The sequence below is a fragment of the Podarcis gaigeae genome, assembly GCF_964106915.1.
Source record: "Podarcis gaigeae genome assembly, chromosome: 17".
NCBI lineage: Eukaryota > Metazoa > Chordata > Lepidosauria > Squamata > Lacertidae > Podarcis > Podarcis gaigeae.
The window spans coordinates 24016582-24039354 of NC_139694.1; the positions used below are offsets into that span (position 1 = coordinate 24016582).

General features: G+C 43.5%; 1 long non-coding RNA gene across 1 annotated transcript; it reads left to right on the top strand.

Moving 5' to 3' along the window:
* Positions 1-273: 273 nt before the first annotated feature.
* Positions 274-4953, top strand: LOC310835305. The gene is made up of 4 exons (XR_014559531.1): positions 274-1646; positions 3754-3908; positions 3991-4371; positions 4873-4953. It is a non-coding gene; the product is annotated as an uncharacterized lncRNA (long non-coding RNA).
* Positions 4954-22773: the final 17820 nt, after the last annotated feature.

The window sequence follows — 22773 nt, forward strand, 5'->3', positions numbered from 1 at the left end:
CGGAAACCTATGTCCCCACTGTGGAAGGATGTGTGGATCCATAATCAGCCTCCACAGTCACTTACGTGGTTATGGAAGACAATCTTACTCGGTTATGAGTGACCGGCAAAGAAGAAGAAGATTCACCCTAAAGAGCTACAATTCTCTGAGTAGTTTAACAACCCATCACTCTTCCAAGATAACTCTAACATGATGGTGTACTGGGAAATGATATATAAAGAGATGGGGGGTGTCTTTTTTTAAAACAAACAAACAAACACATTTTTCCCCCAAACCAGAGGCATTTCTTCTGGGAATGGTACAGAGGGAAGTACCCAGGAGTCAGGAAAAATTATTTATGTATGCCACTACAGCAGTTCAGATCTTGTTAGCTATAAAATGGCGGGTGAGTGAGGTCCTTTAAAAGGAGCGTTGGCTATTTAAAATGATAGAATATGCAGAGTTGGCAGGTCTAACAAGTAAAATAAGAGAGTAAGAAGATCTGCTCTCTATAAAGAGGAGTGGAAAAGCTTTGTGGAGTATCTGAAAAATAATTATAAACAAGTGAAAACACTGGAAGCATTAAGGTAAATTCAACAGTATAATATATATTAAAGGAAGAATAAGGGGAGAAAGTGATCTAAATGGATATATCAGAATATGCAGGGATGGTGGGAAAATTAAAGAAACCTTGGAAGAAGGAAGTTGTTGAATGTTTTCATTAAAAGAAAGATATTAATGGTGGAGATGTATATTTGAATGTGAATGTGATTTTGGAAATGGTAATAATGAAAATTATAAATATATTTCTTTAAAAGAAAAAAAAAAAAGAATAGCCAATAGGTATCAAGAGCAAAGTTTGAAGGGTGTGCTATCTCTGTGTTTCATCATATCAAATAATTACAAGTTGTGTTTTAATTAACCAGGCCCAAGCCCAGACTTTACCAGTGAATAGAGGCATTTTATCAGAGTTATCTTATTCTTGTGGACTGCATAACAGTTCATCTTCAATATACTCTACCTTATGGGATGTTTTAGGGTACAGGTGATTAGATTTATTACAGTTTTCTCATTTTATAAGCTATTACCACTTTAGGCCCAGGAAAAAAAATGCATTTTAAACTATTTAGTTTATAGGCAGATAAATTATACATGTATTAACTCTATTTATTTCTTAATGTAAAACTAATGGAATAATTGAATTATTGATAAGACATTTCAATGTAATTACATAAATTTATGGCAGACAGAAACACTACTTGCGGCTATGGGGTGTGAATGAGCGAGCCTGTGTGTGGTATCTGGCAAACAAAGGGGAAGAGAAGGCAAATCTATTCTGAAAGGCTTTGCTTGCATCCAGACATAATATGGATTACTGCTTTAAAATAAAAAAGTGTAAAGGACAAAGGAGGCAAGGCAATTCTGTTTGTTTAATCTGAATGCAAGCTAATGCAGCTTTTTCCAGATTCACCAAGCAGCTGTAGCGTTCATAAAGTTCGGACATTTTCGCCAGAGGTGATGCACCTGTGGACCTCCAGAAATGTTGGACTTCAACTCCTATCAACCCTAGACAGCATCATCAGTGGCAAAGGAGGACAGGGGCAAGGACAGCTACTGTAGGAGGACCACAGTTTCCCATACCCTGATTTACACAAATGTTCTAAAAGGTCCTCGTACCGAAATTCATCAGTCGGAAAGGCATACAATTATGGTTGGGGCTGCAAATGTAGTTGCGTGGCGATACCCGCCCCCTCCCACAAAAGGAGTAAATAAAGACACTGGACACCAGAATTTAGGTTAATGGGCGAAAATGGCCACAACTTTATTGATTACAGGTAAGAGCGGTATTGGCTTTAGGCATTGGCCCTAACAGACTATCTGGTCTAACCGGGAAGGGTTAAGCACCAACAGGGGGAGCCCCCGAGATGCACATCCCTAGGCGCTCCCCAAGGAGTTACCGCTTGGGGGCGTATTTTAGGCCCTAGCCTCCGTAGGTTTTGGACGAGGCGACGCCCCCCGGAGTCCTTTAACGAACTACCCATCCAGATTTGGGGGAGGTGATGGCATTCCTCCCCCCCAACATCATTTGCATAACAATACCCCTGCCAATGCCTAACCGCCAAAACCCGAAGTTGTGACGTTTGCTAGGAGAGAAAAGGGGGCGAGTCAGGGCTGCCCTGACCTTAAGTGCACCTGGCAAGCCCGCCCACAGCACCATCCGATTGGCTGGCGCTGTGGGTGATGAATATTCATGAGCTGGGGGAATCCCTGAGTCCCGCGGGGCTGACGCAAGCCCCGCGAGATTGTAGTAGGGGCCGTGAGCCCGCAACCCCACCCCCTCATTAGGACGGGAGTGGCTTAAAGCTTATGTTCAGTTTATGATTTGTATCTGGTGCTTCTTCTTCTTTGGCGATCACTCATAGCCAAGTAAGATTGTCTTCCATGAACACAGTTTTAATAATAATAATAATAAATAATAATTTTTAATTTATATCCCGCCCTCCCCAACCGAAGCCGGGCTCAGGGAGGCTAACAACAATAAGATAATAGAACATTCTAAAATCATTTCATTCTAAAATTAATTCAAATCAAATTGATGGCAGCCATTGGGCTAGAGTTCTGTGAAGATTGCCAAAGGAGGGAGTCAAGCTGTGCCCTGGCCAAAGGCCTGGTGGAACAGTTCTGTCTTGCAGGCCCTGCAGAAAGATGTCAAATCCCGCAGGGCCCTAGTCTTTTGTACCAGAGCGTTCCACCAGATCAGAGCCACAGCCGAAAAAGCCCTGGCTCTGGTTGAGGCCAGCCTAACCTCTTTGTTGCCTGGGACCTCCAAGATGTTTTTGTTTGAAGATCGTAAGTTCCTCTGTGGGACATACCAGGAGAGGCGGTCCCATAGGTATGAGGGTCCTAGGCTGTAAGTGAGTCCGTAAGTGATGCAGCTCAAACTTTTTCGCCTTGGTCCTTGATGTCCTAGCCTATGCCTGCTCCAAATTAGCTATGGTCAAGTTAGTCTGATCACATGTCTAGGCGTTAGCTTCCCCAAAGAATCCATGTCCCATTGGCATCACCATTTGGGGAGTAACCCATCCCATGGTGTTACTCACAGTCTCTCTCTCTCTCTCTCTCTCTCTCTCTCTCTCTCTCTCTCTCTCTCCTCTCTCTATCTCCTGCATCAACTTCCTACAGGGCTTTCAGAGGCAGTGGGTGGGGTAGCCGGACACCCCCCTCTGTAAGGCAGTGTTACTATATAAGGGACATTGGAATAAGGGAAGACCTGGATGGAGATCATAGAATAATATATTGTAGAGCTGGAAGGGTCTATGAGGACTATCTAGTCCAACCTCCTGCAATGCAGGAATCTTTCAAGAGTCTCATGCTCTACCAATTGAGCTATCCCTCAAGGGAAAGGAGGGAAATAGCTCTACCAAGTCCAGTGATGATCCCTCTGTTCTTCCCATGCTGTTTCCAGAGGAAGTTTTAGACAGCAAATATGGAGCAGATCAAAAAGTTTGACCAAACAAATACAGCTAATTTCCATCACAATGCGTCATTAAGTTCTTGAAACTATTGAGCATCATTATTCCAGAATCCAGACACCATGTATAGAATCTTCGAAGCCAAGGTGTGCACCTGAGACTCGGCTGACCTGGGTTAAGCCCCAGTCACTCACCAGGCCATTATAATTCCAAAAAAGAAAACATTATGGATTAGATGCTTCCAATTATTCCTCTGCTTGCTGGGTACATATCGTTGTTTTCATTCCTATGATTATGACAGGTCAGTAGAGACAGAACCCGGAGGAGCAGTCCTTCTGATAGGAGGACAGCTCTTGATTAAAAAGTTGCAGCCACATCATTTTCTGCAGAGAGCAAAGAGAAATAGAGAGAACTGGGCACGATTCCAGGATGGGAGGACTGGTTAAAAAGCCAGAGGTATCCAGAATATTTTCACAGTATAGTAGCATCCTTCCTCACATGTTCCTCTTCCCTAAGAATAAATTTTCATTTTTTTAAGACTGCTGTGCCAAATAAATGAATAGCTGGCCTAATTTGACAGGCATTACAAAGGAAAGAGGCCCTGCATGTGAGGAGATCCAATGTATAATGCATGTTTGATTTATTGCCCTTCTGCCCTCTTCTATGTTGCCGGCTCACTTTATTTGCTTGGTTTGGTTCGTTTGGTGTGACATGCATGTGGGAAGAACTTTGCAAAAGGCAGTTGAAGGGATTGTGGAGATGGATCTGACGGAGCAGAATGCAACGGCCAGATTGTTGAGTGAGCACCTGGGCATGCACATATCTCACCTGTGATGAGGGAACTGCTCTCTGATTAGCCACCTGGCCATGTTAAGCCATGTCTTGTTTCTAATTTATAAAGCCCTAAGCATCTTAAAAAGTAGAGACATCACCTTGCCAACAAAGGTCCGTATAGTAAAAGCTATGGTTTTCCCAGTAGTGATGTATGGAAGTGAAAGCTGGACCATAAAGAAGGCTGATCACCGAAGAATTGATGCTTTTGAATTATAGTGCTGGAGGAGACTCTTGAGAGTCCCATGGACTGCAAGAAGATCAAACCTATCCATTCTGAAGGAAATCAGCCCTGAGTGCTCACTGGAAGGACAGATCGGGAAGCTGAGGCTCCAGTACTTTGGCCACCTCATGAGAAGAGAAGACTCCCTGGAAAAGACCCTGATGTTGGGAAAGATGGAGGGCACAAGAAGAAGGGGATGACAGAGGACGAGATGGTTGGATAGTGTTCTTGAAGCTACCAGCATGAGTTTGACCAAACTGCGGAAGGCAGTGGAAGACAGGAGTGCCTGGCGTGCTCTGGTCCATGGGGTCATGAAGAGTCGGACACGACTAAACGACTAAACAACAACAGCAAACAACTCAAGAGCAGATTACCTGAAGGACCACCTGCCCTCATATAGTCCTGTAAGGTAACATAGATCCTCTGGGGGAAATTCTACTCATGGCATTTAAAGCTCCCCCCCTTCACTTCCTTTCCTGTTCGCGCCTCTCATGAATTCTTGCGCGCCTGTGCGTCATGGGATGGGCTATTTCCAGTGGCCCTCCCTCTGAGTCCGAGCTTAAACGGTCAGTCTGTGTCTTCCCCCTTGAACTCCCCCCTTCCTTCTCCTTGTTCTCAGAGCTCAGGCTTCTACTGCAACTAGGCTGCTCCTCCCTCGTTCCACAGTCCTGCCTAATTACCTTCTCCTGTCTCTCCAAGCTCTCCCCAATGGGATGCAGCTGACAGTTCCTGGACAACCAGCTGGGAGTCGCTGGCAGCAGCCTGACAATAGCTCAGTTGGTTAGAGTATGGTGCTGATAATGCCAAGGTTGCAGGTTCAGTCCTCGTATCGGACAGCTGCATATTCTTGCATTGCAGGGAGTTGGACTAGATGACCCGCAGGGTGCCTACAATTCTATGATTCTATGTCTTCTAAAGACATAGGGCCATATCCAACACTAGCACAGCAGAGATCTGCTTGCACAATGCTTTTTCGTCTCCTCTCCCATGCAGTCCCCACTCCCAACCCATGGACCCTCAAAATCGGTCGGAGGACCCTCCAGAGCAGATTTTGAGGGCGTGCAGAGAGAGGAGAGGGAGAAAAAGCCCCATTGCATGAGTTGAACTTTATGCACAGCATTGCACCCCCTCCGCTCAGTCTTTTCATGACCCATAGGATTAGACCCTACTCTCAATAGATTTCTGCTTTTATGATACTGTTCTGCTTTTATCTTCATGTTTTCGTACATCACTTAGAGATTTCACAACATTAAGCAGTTCAAAAACGCTTTTAAATAACTAAAATAAAAAATCTGGATTGGAGTCCATTTGCCTCCCTACAGTGGTACCTCAGGCTAAGAACTTAATTCATTCTGGAGGTCCGTTCTTAACCTGAAACTGTTCTTAACTTGAAGTACAAATTTAGCTAATGGGGCCTCCCACTGCCGCCGCATGATTTCTGTTCTCATCCTGAAGCAAAGTTCTTAACCCGAGGTACTATCTCTGGGTTAGTGGAGTCTGTAACCTGAAGTGTCTGTAACTTGAAGTGTGTGTAACCTGAAGCGTCTGTAACCTAAGGTACTGTACCACTGTATCTTTGCCACTCCATTGGCGGATTACAAATATGTGAAGGCGCACTTCGGTTTTTTGGAGGGGCAGGGATGTAAACAGGATATAACTGCTGTTACAGTGAGGAGGCAAATGCTCACACAGTTATTATTTTGAAAGTAGAAAAACAAACAAACAGGAACATAAGGATATTTATACTGGCTCAGACCACTGTTCCATCTAGCGCAGTATTGCCCCTACAGACTGGCAGCATCTCTCAAGGGTTTCGGATTGGGGTTTCCCCAGCCCTAACTGCAGATGCCAGAGATTGTACCATGAAGCAGATGGTCTGCTACTGAGCTTTGGCCCTTCCTGATTACTTACTCACTTGTGAAGAATGCTAAGCTTTAATGTTTGGAATTTACTGGGAAAGTAACTATTGCAAATTTCAAAGTAGGTTGTGCCTGCGAATGCATCTCCCCACATTCTTTTTCTGCCTGACTTGGTGACTTCAGATCCCTGCAAAACAGTTATCTTTCTGTGAGTAGGAATTTGCAGTGGGGGGCCACCATTTTATTCCAGTCTAAGAAATGTCTGTGCCAGTGCTGAGAACTGGACTGTGTGGAATAATGTTTTTGTAGCTAAGAATTACCAGTTGGTCAATGTTATTTTAGTCAATTAGCTATCATGCTTTTTGATTCCAGAAATGAATTAATTAACTGACTGAAATAAACAACACAGATGACCATTAAAAATATCAACGTAGGCATTTTCTTAGTCAACACAGAAAAAAACACACTTATTGTTGAAAAATTCATCTAAAAGCATGGTCATCGAAGCAATAAATTTGTACCATTTATGGCCATGACACTACCACTGAATGATATTTCATTTAAATTTGATTAAAAGATTCATTCCCCCCCTTCAGGTAAGCTACCAATTGATCAGGGTAAGGCTTTCTTACATAAATCCATCGTCTCAATATTTAAACATCCATGGATTACCCATAGAGTACTTGTATGCTATATTACAAGTTCTGCAAATATTGAAATACGGAACAGCTACCCAAGTCACAAATGCTGAAACACTATTTATGAATCAGTGAAATATAGACTGTGCATGAAACAAAGCAATTATTCTAACTCAACAGAAATGTAAGGGACAAAGAGCAACTCTAAATCTGAGTGTTATTTGAAATGAACCCTGTAGAATGGGGATTTGGGTTTGAAAAGTTCACAGTGACACAGTCCTGGTCCAATCTTGTAAAGAACCACATTTGCCCACACAAGAGGCACCCTCCCCCAGCATGCAAAGATCATCGCAGGGAGTGTCTGCCTTAGCACTTAGACATGATAGATGTTGAGAGACCTTTTGAGTAACAGTATCTTTGTTGCTGAAATATTCTCTGGGTTTCAATGCTCAACGGACCCCACTGAATGTTTTTTATGACAATCTGTAATATTTTAATTTTTAGAATGATGTGAATGTCTTAGCAGACTGCTGGCAATCCTCTTGCCATGTTCCCCCCCCCCCCATTATGTCTATAACACGGAACTTAATGGTTTTAATTAGTGATAGTTTTTATGTTGATTTTGTTGTTATTTGCTTAATTTAATTCAGCTGCCTTGAGTGGTCCTTTGGCTTCAAAAATTGGGTGAAAATCCTTAAGAGAGAGGAGAGGTCTGCAAAAGTACAGTGGTACCTCAGGTTAAGTACTTAATTCGTTCCGGAGGTCCGTACTTAACCTGAAACTGTTCTTAACCTGAAGCACCACTTTAGCTAATTTGGCCTCCTGCTGCTGCTGCGCCGCTGGAGCACGATTTCTGTTCTCATCCTGAAGCAAAGTTCTTAACCTGAAGCACTATTTCTGGGTTAGCGGAGTCTGTAACCTGAAGCCTATGTAACCTGAAGCATATTTAACCTGAGGTACCACTGTAGTGCTAGTGGAGCATGGATAATATAATAATAAGAATGTAAGGGTTAATATAACTTGTCAGGTTTCAGTCTTTTGCATAGGGTGCTGACACGGAATAATACGGCACCATTGTTGTTGTTGATGATATGAGACATGCCACTGAAGGGCTCTCTAGTGCTTCTTTTAACTCTGAAATCTGAACTGCATCGTTATATATTTGAACAGGGTTGTTTTGTTTTGAGTGGAAAATGCTGCTGCCTGGAAACGTTTTGCTCAGAGCAGCTTTAAGCTTTCTGAACTTGCCCACTATTTTAGAATTTTTCTTTATTAGGCTAACATTTCATGCACTTTCCAATAAAGGAAAATGAAAACAGTGACTTCTTTTTTTTATGGGAAATGCATTTCTGAAAGGCGTTCAATAGAAGCATCATTAGGCTAATCAATAACCCTAAAAAGAATAAAGATCCTGAGTTCAGATGTTCCTACTTTCCTGCTGCCTATTGCATTTTCGTAAGTAGTCTATTGATGAAACATGCTACTATTTGAGTTTTGAAAAGCAATTGTGGCTTGTTAGAAAATAAACTGTCCATATTTTCCATCATTCTCGGTTTCACTGAGCAGCTGGAGAAAATGCTGGCTTGCATATTTCTTGCCAATGTTTGCTCTCACATACTGAGATACAGCATCCGTTAGGTCATCTGGGACATACCACTGTTAGTAAACAGTGCAATTGCAATCTAGCTTGCCCTTATGGGCACATAATGGGTCATGTACAAATAATGGAGGGGTTTTTGACAGAGAGTAGCTCTCTGAGTACCCCAAATGTCCAAAGCTCGTCGATGTGGAGTATCGGTGTTTGCTTGTTCCACTTTCAGGGGGGTAGGTGAATGTACAGAACTAAACATGTACTTATCTGCTTTGAGATCTGTTGCCTCAGTCTAAAGCCTAGCTCCATGTTGTGCTCACTGTGCCATGTGCAATACACTGATCTATCTTCTTTCTTTATTTCCAGGTAAGAGGAGACAGGTAAGAGGGACGTGGGTTTAGACCACAGAGCCTTGGGCTTGGCGATCAGAAGGTCGGCGGTTCAAATCCCCGCCACAGGGTGAGCTCCCGTCATTTGGTCCCAGCTCCTGCCCACCTAGCAGCTCGAAAGCACGTCAAAGTGCAAGTAAGTTAATAGGTACCACTCCGGCGGGAAGGTAAACAGTGTTTCTGTGCACTGCTCTGGTTTCGCCAGAAGCGGCTTAGTCATGCTGGCCACATGACCCGGAAAAACTGTGTGCGGAGAAATGCAAGCTCCCTCGGCCTATAGAGTGAGATGAGCGCGCAACCCCAGAGTTGTCTGTGACTGGACCTAATGGTCAGGGGTACCTTTATCTTTACCTTTAAGAGGAGACAATATTATTTGAAAATGCAGTGCACAGGGCAGTGAGGTTTAACTGTTGTAATCACAATGAAAATGTTGTGTTTGTATCCCCCACCCGAACTATGTTTAGGCTTGTGGGGAGGGGGTTCCCATGAGTGCAGTGCAGGGGGCAATCTTCACAGTGATTGTGGTGCAGGATGGCTGCAAACATCTTCTCCCTGACTAGGAAGGAAATATCTCTCAGGGTGGTAGGGTAGGAGAAGAAAAGGAAGCACCCAGGTGAGAACTGGGAGAGTACATCCTCTTTTGTGTGTTTTTGTGTTTGTTGTTGTTGTTTAGTTGTTTAGTTGTGTCTGACTCCTTGTGACCCCATGGACCAGAGCACGCCAGGTACTCCTGTCTTCTATTGCCTCCCACAGTTTGGTCAAACTCATGTTGGTAGCTTCGAGAACACTCTCCAACCATCTCAGCCTTTGTTGTTCCCTTCTCTTTGTGCCCTCCATCTTTCCCAACATCAGGAAGTCTTCTCTTCTCATGAGGTGGCCAAAATATTGGAGCCTCAGCTTCAGGATCTGTCCTTCCAGTGAGCACTCAGGGCTGATTTCCTTCAGAATGGATAGGTTTGATCTTCTTGCAGTCCATGGGACTCTCAAGAGTCTCCTCCAGCACCATAATGCAAAAGCATCGATTCTTCGGTGATCAACCTTCTTTATGGTCCAGCTCTCACTTCCACACATCAGTACTGGGAAAACCATAGCTTTAACTATACGGACCTTTGTCGGCAAGGTGATGTTTCTGCTTTTTAAAGATGCTATCTAGGTTTGGGGACAAGATTAAGACCCACCTTTGAAAGAAGGCTCTGTTTTCTCTTTCTCTCCTCCCTTTTTCTTTTGTTCCCTTTTTATTTTTATTTAGATTAGTTTGGTTTTTATTGTATTGTACGTTTAAAGGTTTCAATTAAAAACATTTTTTAAAAAACAAACAAACCTCCTCTCCCTGTGCTCTGTATGCCTGATGAGCATCACTTCTCATGCCTGTAATTAAACAAAGATAAACAGCAACGATGTGATTGCCAGCAACACAATTAGCATCTCATGTGGTTAGAGCCTTGGAGGTAGGAAAATCAATAATGGAGCGTTGCCATTGACTTCAGTGGGATGTTGATCACACCTTCTTTGAACCAGAATTTGGCTATGTGATTCTCTCAAGTGGCCTCTAGCACATGAAACCATTTAGAAATCCAACATGTTATTTGCTTCCCTAATAATTCCTTATATATTTCATCTGAGAAGTAGCGTCCTTCAAGATTGTTTTGAATCACACTTTAAGTAAAATCCAATGACAGTTTGGAGACGATTGCTAAACCTCCATCCAAAATTGTGCTCACCATCTCAAAAATATTTAAACTTCCCTCAAGAATCTCCATATTTTGTTTCCCTTTGGGGCAGGTTTATCTAGTTTTGAAGACGTGAAAAAGACCACATCTCTCAGTGATGTGATGAAAGACAAGGAGTGTAAACCAGGAACCTAATCATAACAATAACTTTTTTTTGGATTGAGAAACGGGGCTTAATTGAAAAACCATTGTGGGTTTTTTTTGGGGGGGGGGATCTAGGTCTCCAGTTCTTTGATTTGACATTTCACTTATTTTTGTACAAACAAAGCCTCGTCCTATCTCTGCATTCCCCATCCTTGTGCTCTTCAGATGATTTGTTCTACAGCTTTCATCATCCCTGAACCTTGGCCACACTAGTTGGGGGTGGTGGAAGTTGTAGTTTAAAATATCTGGATGGGACCATGTTGGGAATGGCTGCCCTAGCTGATAATCCAAAGCTGGATTTGACCTTGAAATCAGGGGTTGAAATACAGAGATCAGGGGTTGGGAGCCTATGACCCTCCAGATGTTGTTGGACTTCCATCATTCCTGACCATTGACCATGATGGCTGGCACTAATGGGAAGAGGAGTCCAACAATATCAAGAGGGTTCCCCAACCCTCATTGAGATAATTATATATCACATTTCAAGAGCCCTGCCTTATTCCCATGTTGCAGATGAAGGGCTGAAGCAACAGTGATTTGCCAGAACCCATCTAATGTGTTTGTGGCTCAGGTAAAATTAAAATCTGAGAACCTTCAGCTTATGTAAATAATACCACTTAATTAAGAACTTCCATGTTCATTTCAGTGAGAGAAAATTGAGTACATGAAGCATATCGAGGGGATATAATAGTCCTAATCTTTGACTGAATATTTCTGCCCAATAAAGATATAACAGAGAGGCCTATGTTTGTGGTTATATTATTACTCCCAGTCCTTTTCAGGGAGTGAGTCATAGAGACAGTAGCCTTTACGCATGGTCAGTGTTACCATCAGCAAAATTAATGATGTTGCTTGTGTCTCAAAAGATTTCGTAGTCTCACTTCTGCTGTCTACTGGAAAGCAATCAATATATGGCAGGATTATGTTTCTTTGGTACAGGATTTAGAAAACTCAAGCTATGTTCTGCTTTTATGCTTCACAATATGACCTCCCCCCCCCCACTTCATTTCTCCTGTCTCTCAAAAACAGAACTCCAAGTATGTTCCAGGAGAGCAAGCTCAAGTCACAAAACTGTCTTAAAATTATCAATCTGGCATGATACAAAAACAATGTGAAGCAGTGTATGGACCTTTGTCCTTCAACAGAGGTACAAATGGGGACAAATAAGATTCTCATTCAGGACTCTCATTTGAGATCAACTTCCACCCTTCACTTCATTTTCATGGTACGCCAGACCTATATTTTTGTGTTCAGTAGCGCGAGGACCCTATGGACAAGCAGAAAGCTGTCTCAGACACCTTGCTGAACATACAGATGCTGGGAGATGGCCTTGTCCCATCTTTCATCCTATCCAGTTCTCAATGGATTATTTCGGGGTGCTACCCTTCTGATTCCTACCTCAAACGATTGTTTCTACTTCTACAAACCTTGGGATTCTACCTTGCCCGCTGACCCTGCCTTCTTGACTGTGGACAGTCCTATTTCGACTGGGTAAGAATCCACATTCAGAAAATGAGTTCACTCTATAAGTATATAGGATTATGAGGTATATAGGTTAATGAGAACAAAGGCAGAGGGCCACGGAAGTGGGAGCAGAGGTATGAAGGAAGTCAGCAAGGGCAGAGAAGAGAGAAAGGTGAGAGGACAGAGTGGGAAGGCAAAGAGGAACTGGTAAGGAAGGGGTGAAGGGTGGTAAGAGAAATTACCTTAATAGGACTGCTGGTTTGGGGTGGAGGCATAGAAGGCAGAACTTCTATGTGATATTGTCCACTGATTCCTGTATAAGCTTGCTATTGGGGAGAGGAGTTCCACAATGAAAGAGACTGAGCGCTGGACTCACTAGGATCTCTGAAGGTATGAGATATCCTGGCATTCTGAGGATCCTTGGGACCTTGAGAGGAAGGTGTAGAATACTTCACAGCTTCATATTTCCAAAATGCCGAGATCAGGTGGAAATTGCTAGTGTGTGCCACTATAATGACATGTTGGACTAGAAGGGAAAATATGTGCATCAAGACCTCACTCTTTAAAAAAACACACCATTCATTCCATAGAGATTGATAAGACTACTCATGAAATGTGTCTAACTACATATCTCAAACATATATGCTCACCATATCATTTCTTTTTTCCAAATCTTGGATTTAAAAACCTTTATAGATGTTCACTTTCTGTGCTTCCCCACTACTTCTTACATGGAAATTACTTTTGTTTCATGGGTAGTTAATTATCTATATGCAAGTTGGCAGAGAGGCCCGCCTTCTTCAATAACAAAATATAAATACTTTCTGAGATTTTCCACCTCACAAACTTTTAAGATGAAGCCTGAGGCATTTCATAGTGGAAGCATAAAAAAGAAATACTTGTGTAAAAACCAGGAATTAAGGTTGAAAACCAACCCAGTTCCAGTGTTATTCCCATGCCCATCTTAAAACATTGCAACAAACGGAGCTTATACTAAAACACTCAATGATTCTTCATCTTAAAAACTAAATATGAATGTGATTAAGACTCTGGGACACACTTCCGACAACCTATGGCTGCTAAAGTACATTCATAGAATCATAGAGTTGGAAGAGACCACAAGGGCCATCGAGTCCAACCCCCTGCCAAGCAGGAAACACCATCAGAGCACTCCTGACATATGGTTGTCAAGCCTCTGCTTAAAGACCTCCAAAGAAGGAGACTCCACCACACTCCTTGGCAGCAAATTCCACTGTCGAACAGCTCTTACTGTCAGGAAGTTCTTCCTAATGTTTAGGTGGAATCTAAACATTCGACTCCCAGTCTCCAATCTCACTACTTTCCTTTTCAGGTACTTGGCTTTCCACATTGCATCATCATGTGCTGTCATCTTGTCAACAAAGGAGGACCTCCTTTGGTTAGCTGCCTATCAGGGGCCCATCATCTCTAGCTCAATTTTCAGTGTTTTGCCTATGGGACACTAGGCTAGAGAACATACCACCTGGGTACCATTGCCCTTAGTTGTGGCCTGGCATTAGAGAAAGTAAAGTAACTCCTCCTTCTCATGGGAGAAACTCAAGAGACTGGTTTAAATCAATTGGACCGTCAGCTTCATGGAATGGGTTGAATACCATCTAGACAGAAAGATCAGGTAATGTATTGTTATGTACAGGTTATGTACTGTTATGTAGAGTAGTTTTTCAACTCATCTTTTTTGTGTGCTTTTGGTGGTAGTTCTATGACTCTGCAACTGGGCTGAAGCAAATGGACACTTCCTTGGAGGTCCAACCTCAGACAAGAACTGTGTGGGAGACTACCGATGGAATGATTAGGTCTTGTGGTGGCCCAGTAAGCCACCAGACTTCAGGATATGTTAAAGAGGCATCCATGTACAGTACATTACAAAAACACATATTCCAAGAGTGGTTCTCAAGCAACCTGCAGTAAGTCAGGTTTATACTATTATCCAACCTCTCTCTCTCTCTCTCTCTATATATATATATTCTATGGAATTGATTGATTCGGTAATGGGTTTTAAAATTAGTAGTATTAGGCTGTTTTACAGTCTATTCAAAACCAAAGTCACAAAACTATCGTAAAAGTCATGCTAAGTTGGTTTTATGTTTCCTTAGAATTGCTAATTTAAATTAATATCATTCTTTCTCGATATAGTTAGACCCTAGGAAGGTCCCTATAGTCCCTGAAGTGATATGTTGTTTACTCAGTGTAAGTTTGCTTTGCTATACAATCACAGTATTTGACTAAGCAGTGGTGTGGCGGCGGCAGGGGGGGGGTGTCTTTTTCAAGCCAAAGGACCACATTCCATCCTGAGCAACCATCTGGGAGCTGGTTTCTACCAAGGCATTAAGCTATTGAGGCAAGTAAGTGTGATGTAGTAGTTCAGAATGTTGGACAAGGATCTGGGAGACCAGGGTTGAAAGTCCACGCATTCATGAAGATCATTGGGTGACCCTGAGCAAGATCACTGTCTCTTAGCCCAACCAATGTCACAGGGGGATAAAACAGGGAGAGAGAGAAAACCACACACACCACCTTCAGCTACGTGAGGTCTTGCAAAGCAAATAAGAGAAATGGCCACAATTCAAGACCACATCCCATCCAGGCCAAAGTCCCTGAAGAGGGCATGCAGCAGGATCTTTGAGGGTATGGGCTTGGATGAGAGGGTGTGGCCAGGGGGAAATTCCAAGGGTAGGCTAGAGAGACTTGGAGGGCTGGATTCAGCCCCCAGGCCTGAGGTTGGCTACCTCTGAACTAGACAATTGGTCTGAGTATCGTGTGTTCACGGATATCCTGATGCATGTTTACTCATACGTTCCACGGCGTTCAGTTTGGCTAAATCCCAGGCCCGTGTGCACGGGGAACCTCTGGCCCACCAGATGTTGTTTAACTACAACTCCCTTCATCCCCAGCAATGTCTATGCCTGTTGGGTCTGATGGGAGTTGCTGTTCTGCAACATCTGGTGGGCCAAAGATTCCTTGCACCAGATCTAGCAGATTGCAACCTGCTGAAGTTGTGAACTGCTTATCTGAAAAGTACCTGAAGAGAGAGAAAAAACCACACATAAGATTTTTAAAACACAGCTCTGTCCATGCTAATTTTCACTAGATATGTAATTAAGGTTTTGCGACTCCGGAGGTCAAAGGGGCCAAGTTTTAAGCTCAAAAAGTTACAGAAAGCAGTTTGAATGCATCTACCCCACCCCCAGCCTTTGGTAGGATCAAGTTGAACCAAGTGAGTACCAGGAACACTGTACAATCTTAGGAAGTACTTAAAATTTAATTAGCCTTTTAGAAATCGATATTAGTCTTTGTATATTCTCAGCTGTGGTTTGTGGTCCCTCCAGTCCTATCAAGGTAGTACAGCTGTAATTTATTCCAAAACATCTCCTGCCCTCCCACATTTTAAGACAACATCCACATACAATATATTAGCACAGAAATACACATCATTTTGAAAGGTATGCCTCTGGAAATTAAAGAGGTACTCCTTCCCTTCTGGTACTGTAATTTGTTGATTAGAAAACACCCATCTTTAGGCATCTCTTTTCTGTTCTGTTTAACATATGCTGGAAACAGTCGCCTATGACTTTCTGTAAGAAGCACTCTTATAAATATAATATAGAAGTGGCTCTTAGGTTGTAATGAAGCTCCAAATATAATAGACTCTACTATATCCCCAGAAAAAGTTGTCCCACCAGTTAATTGCCTTTGATTTTAAGATTCTACCTTCTTCTATTCTGAACTCATTAAGGGTGCATTCAGATCTGGAGATTTTTCTGTTAGTTTTCCTGGTTCTATTGCTAGCACTTCTGTCCTAGTTTCCAGTGTTCCTTTAACACGGTTACCTGTTGGGTTATGGACCTGTGGCTTTTTGACTGATATACTGCCATGTTGTGCTAATTTTTAAATGGTGGGGGAAAACTGTATGGTAACACACTGTCCTAAATTTCACCCGCACAAAATTTGCTCGATTATCCAAGTTAATGGGGTGGCACATAAATTAACATTAGTAAATTTAATGCAGACATGTGTCCTCTTTTGTCCTCTTCTTTATAATGCATTTTCTGGTATTTTTGTTTTGGTAATACACAGTGCTTCCCCGCCCCCTTGGGGTACGCAGGGGTACGCATACCCCTAAATATTTTGTGATTCTAAGTTTGACCTCATTGAGGGACAGTATTTCAATATGGGTAGGAAAATGAGAGTACCCCTAAACATTTTTTTAGAATGTACCCCAGCTATCCTTTAAATAATATAATACATGGGTAGGCAAACTAACGCCCAGGGGCTGGATCCGGCCCAATCACCTTCTAAATCTGGCCCGCAGACGGTATGGGAATCAGCGTGTTTTTACATGAGTAGAATGTGTCCTTTTATTTAAAATGCATCTCTGGGTTATTTGTGGAACATAGGAATTCATTCTTATTCTTTCTTTTCCAAAATATAGTCCGGCCCCCATAAGGTCTGAGGGACAGTGGACCGGCCCCCTGCTGAAAAAGTTTGCTGACCCCCGATATAATATGTATACCGTCCAACATGTGTGGTGGCTCCGTAACTCCACTAGACATTAGAAAAACTCTCCATGCTTAAACCTGACTGCTTCTGGTTTGGGGATAAACTGCCGCCATCTTCAAACTTCTTGCACTTGAATAGCCCCCCAGAGAACCATGGAACCATGGAGGATGAGTGTAAAAGGGAACAGATTTTATCTCTCATGGGCAGATACATTCAATTTTAAGGAAGACAATATGTCTATCTTAGTGTTAAAGGAAAGGCCATCAACATGCAGATCAACATACGTTTAAGTCTGCATTAACACAGTAGTGTTATTAGCACCTGAGTACCCAGAGACCACTGAACATCAGCCTACAATTGCTTTTTTATGATTATTACAATGAAGATTTATTTTCTTTTAACTCTAACTATTCTCTTCAGAGGGCACTCTCTTTTAATGGGTGTCTGCAGAAGCCTCTGGCTCTTGACAAGCATATTTATTACTCTCAATATTAGGGTATTTCTCCATTTTCTGCTCATTTATGGCTTTCATAAAGTATCTGCCAGAATGCTGAAATCAGCTCTGGAAATAAACAAATGCTTAGCACTCTCCCAAGATGGGAAGATCTTAGATACGGAGATATGGAAAGTTAAAACGACTTGTTTCAAGTATCAAACACTGCACAATCTAGTCAGAGTTGCCCTTTTGCCAACACTCGCAATCAGGTTGCTGCTGTGACATTCCTGATTAATATTATCCTTTATTTTCAGCAGTGACTATAGCCCTCTTCAGCCATTCTCTTCTTGTATCAATTGAATACACAAGTGGGTGATGCAAGGATTGGGAGCGGGATAACTCTGGCACATCACTGTGGTTTATGCAGAGGGCCTTCTCGGTGGTGGCACCCGCCCTGTGGAAAGCCCTCCCACCAGATGTCAAGGAAATAAACAACTATCTGACTTTTAGAAGACATCTGAAGGCAGCCCTGTTTAGGGAAGTTTTTAATGTTTTATGTTTTATTCTGTTTTTAATCTGTTGGGAGCCACCCAGAGTGGCTGGGGAGGCCTGGCCAGATGGGCGGAGTATAAGCAATAAATAATAATAAGAAGAATAAGAATAATTAGATATGTGTGGGGTATCTCATCTGGTGTCTCCTTCCCTTCTGCCACCCTTGCCCAATGCATCCAACTGGATGGGATAATTCCTTACCCCCTGGTAAATGGGGGGTTTTATGCTGCAGACTGCCATTCCTTTGTGAGCACCTGCTCTGTAGAAAAGGGGTAGCACCCTGCAGGATGAAACCCTCCTGCTCTCCTTCCATGGCTCTCCCATCTTCTTCCCAAAACGGCCTCCCCATTCAACAAATTGCTGAGTAGCCAGAAGTGTGTGGAGTGAAGAAGGAACATTTCATATTTTTGGAGGGTCTGTTCTCAGAACAACCGGTTATATGCAGGCATTCCCTGAATAGCGTAGCTCTTAGCAGTCAAACAGAATCAAATCTTGTTTACAATTTGTGTAACTTATGCCTGTCTAATGCACAACTTACACAGCTGTGGGGGAGTCCAGTGGTTCAAATGTGACCTAAAGCTTGTTGTGAGTAGAGAATGTTAAAAAGGTTCTGCAATATCATCTATCATTCTCTGAAGAAAACACGTTTTAAGAAAGACCTGCAACTAAGCCTTTGGAGAATGAAAATCATCAAAGATCCATATCTCTCCAAGTTTTAATCTCTCCAAGTTTACAATGTTGACCTTTATTTATTCCATTTAGGTAGCTTCTCATCTCACAATGTTTTGCCTCAAACTGCATTATGTGACAGATTGAAAAAGTTATCTAAGCTTCACTTGGTGGAACATGCGACCGCAAATATTTCAAATGTGACTAATCAGCAAAGATTGCTTCATGGTGTTGCATGATTTCTAATTTGTTGGCATTTATGCATAGAAAGAGCCCCATCAATATTCACACTAAAAATGAAATATCATTTTCTGTGTGTTTGGGTATTGTCAAACACCTTTCTTCTGACACTACAGAAACAAATGTTATCCGAGGCCAAAATATCACCCCCCAAACCCATTAGTGTGATTTTTTTTTCAACATTGGATGTAGATTAAAAATTTCATGGGTTGTGCCTAGTCAAGTCTTTCTGACTGTGATGGCCTGGGAATCTGATTCAGAGACTGAACCTGAGGAATCCGAGCCTGCACAGGAGTCCCCGCCTCCTGGGCCGGCTGAACTGGGGCTGGGGCTTGAACCTGAAGGGCCCTGTGCCGGATCCTCAGGAGCAGACACCAGCTGAATCCGCTCTGGCTCCGGAGGTGATTGAGGACCCATTGCCTGCAGGTGCTCCTCTCCCAGCCCTGTCAGGGGAAGGTGAGGTTGCCTCTGGGTCCAGTAACCCTCCAGCCTCTCCTGAGCTGCAGAGGCTCAGGGCAGAGAGGCAGAGGGAACTAAGTTCCCGCAGGAGGAGTGCTCACCTCCAGGCCAGGAGAGGCGAGTCACCTGTGGACTGGGGCTGCCCTATGCTTCAGAGGAGACAAAGGCCAGCCCGCCCAGTCCCAGGTTGCAGGAGCAACATCGTTGGTTACGTGTTCCTGCTGGCACCTTGTCCTGCTTTCTGACAGAGTTCCTGACCACGCCCGACTCCCTGCCTTGGATCCTACTTCAGCCTCGGACTGGACACGGACCACGCCACACGGTAACCCCCCCCCCCCGGGACCAGCACACTGACAAAGAAAGAGACATTTCTTCAACAGAGGTTTCTATGAACAGAAGGAAGAGGGAGGTTCTTTTTGCATATTCCCACATTTCTCCTGTGGCCTTTGCCATGGACTCCCACACTGTTCCAAAGGGTTCCCCAGTCTTCTGAAATATACCATATTGGTCTGGATATAAGACTCACTTTCCCCCCTAATTCCGACCGTGAAAAATTAAAGTGGGCTTATATTCACTACCTTATGGTATGCAGCCAGGAGAGCGGAGCAAACAGCGCCAGGAGCGTGGCAAAGCGGCGACTGCCCTGTGCATAGTCCCCTGTTCTCTCCTCCAAGGTTGGGAAGGGAAAGAGCTAGGAAGGGGAAAGGCGCCGACAACTCAGTGCAGCTCCTCCCACCCCAGTATGCAGCCAGGAGCAGCGAGGAATGGAGAGGCTTATATTCGGGTATTTCCCCCCCCCCTCACCCCTTCCAATTTTATTTGGGTACAGCTTATATTCGGGCCAATACGGTATTAGGGAGGAATAGGGAGCCAGCACTCTCCCCCTCCATTCACAGAAGAATCCATTTGATTGATAACCAGAGGGACACATTTGGATTCACTCAGTTACAATAATAGCTCTCGGGAGAAGGAGTTGGGTCTATTTCTGGGGCCTTTCCATGCTGAGCTACTGGCAGCAGAACCTGTATCTCACCCCCTGAACTCCAAGGAGATACCTCTTCCACCAAATGAGTCTTCAGACTCCTCAGGAAAGATCCGACGAGATGTTTTCCAAAGTCCCTGCAGCTTGAACCCTGCTGCCTAGAAGAAGCCACCAACTTCATCTGCCAGATCTAGCACTGGGGGGGGGGGGGTCAGCGGTTTCATCTTGACTTCCTAAGCCAGGCTATAAATGTCTATCTGCTCCAGGACACCACTGAGAGACCCCCACTTTTTTGCCTTAATTGCGGGACATTGGTCCTGAGCCAGCATGGTGGTCCTTGTCCATGGTCCTGATCTTAGGAACATAGGAAGCTGCCTTATACCCAAATATATGGAAGTGATGATCACTGCAGATGGTGACAGCAGTCACGAAATTAAAAGACGCCTGCTTCTTGGGAGGAAAGCAATGACCAACCTAGACAGCATCTTAAAAAGCAGAGACATCACCTTGCCGACCAAGGTACCGTATAGTTAAAGCTATGGTTTTCCAAGGAGTGATGTATGGAAGTGAGAGCTGGACCATAAAGAAGGCTGATCGCCAAAGAATCGATGCTTTTGAATTATGGTGCTGGAGGAGACTCTTGAGAGTCCCATGGACTGCAAGAAGATCAAACCTATCCATTCTGAAGGAAATCAGCCCTGAGTGCTCACTGGAAGGACAGATCCTGAAGCTGAGGCTCCAAGACTTTGGCTACCTCATGAGAAGAGAAGACTCCCTGGAAAAGACCCTGATGTTGGGAAAGATGAAGGGCACAAGGAGAAGGAGACTGCAGAGGACAAGATGGTTGGACAGTGTTCTTGAAGCTACTAACATGAGTTTGACCAAGCTGCAGGAGGCAGTGGAAGACAGGAGTGCCTGGCGTGCTCTGGTCCATGGGGTCACGAAGAGTCGGACACGACTAAACGAGTAAACAACAACAAATGGAAGTGATGTGACGGGGTGTGTGTGTGTGGCTGGGCCATAGTGCAAGTCCTTATTCTCCCCCTCACATAGCAGTAGTTGTGCAGGGTTTGTGTGCTAAATTATAGTGACTTGAAAATGTCACATCACTACGTTGCCGATCAGATTTGATTCAGTGCCTACAACTCTGTGGGCAAACAAAGTGGACATAGAGCAAGGACAATTCTAGCAGAAGAGGCAAACACATTTGAAGTAATTATCAGAAAGGTTGTTGGAAAGGAATTGGGGCTATTCCTTGGGAGTAAATTGCTATTTTAATAGACTGAATTGCTTCATTCTCTTATAAAATGCTATACTGTAGGGGGGAGAGGGCTGGTAAATGAGGCAGCAATATTACATACCTTAAAATGAAAAGGGTTGGGGGGATAGATCAAGCATTCTTTGTAAAAAGAAGAATGCAGATTGTGCAGCTTGGGTAGGTAAGAATAATTCAAATTCCTCGGATCCAAAATTAGAGTATTGTAAAGTGTACATTTCCTGTAATCCATCCTCTCCATTTGCCCAGTTGACAAGGCCTTATTTACATGTTTGCTACTTCTGTTAATTTCCCCCACTAGGAAATTAAATATATGATGTGGAAAGAAGTCAGCTAAAATCCTTGAAGCCTAGAAAGTCTTTCAGTGTGAGGTTCCTGTCAAAAAGTAACTTTGTATTTTATTTTATTTTCCGGACTGTAACTGGCTCATCAATTCATAATTAATTTCCTGTCACAATAACATTTGTGCCTAATTCCAGACTTCTTGCTGTGACGTTCCCTTGATTTGGGACTGAACCCATGCAGGCATGTTGCAGCGTGATGACAATATCTATCACAGAACCATATGTGGCATGACACAAGCGCAGTAGGAGGTTGCTGCTCCTTAGACCATAAAATACTCAACTTGCTTGTGCACCAGCAGAACTTTGCTTCAGAAAACAGTACAAGTTTCTCCTGTCTTCTGACTGTCGGCACTGCCTATATTTCCCTCTCCGAGAGAGGGAAAACTTTATAATTGCTGTCTTAAAACAAAAGTACTTTCTACCATTTATTTCTAAAAAGTTTTATGGGAATGTCAAATCAGTTCGGGCGGTATTCAACTACATTTTTTTTCTTTGCAGAGTAGACCCATTTAAATGATTGAACGTGAACAGGTTCCTTACTTTCATTGGGTTTACTCTGAGTAAACCTTAGTTGAGGGACGCGGGTGGCACTGTTGTCTAAACCACTGAGCCTCTTGGGCTTGCCGATCAGAAGGTCGGCGGTTCGAACCCCCGCCATGGTGTGAGCTCCAATTGCTCTGTCCCAGCTCCTGCCAACCTAGCAGTTAGAAAGCACGCCAGTGCAAGTAGATAAATAGGTACCGCTGCGGTGGGAAGGTAAATGGCATTTCCATGTGCTGCTCTGGTTTTGGTGTTCTGTTGTGCCAGAAGCGGCTTAGTCATGCTGGCCACATGACCTGGAAAAACTGTGGAGAAATGTCAGCTCCCTTGGCCTGTAAAGCAAGATGAGCACCGCAACCCCAGAGTCGTCTGTGACTGGACTTAATTGTCAGGGGTCCTTTACCTTTACCTTTTTAAA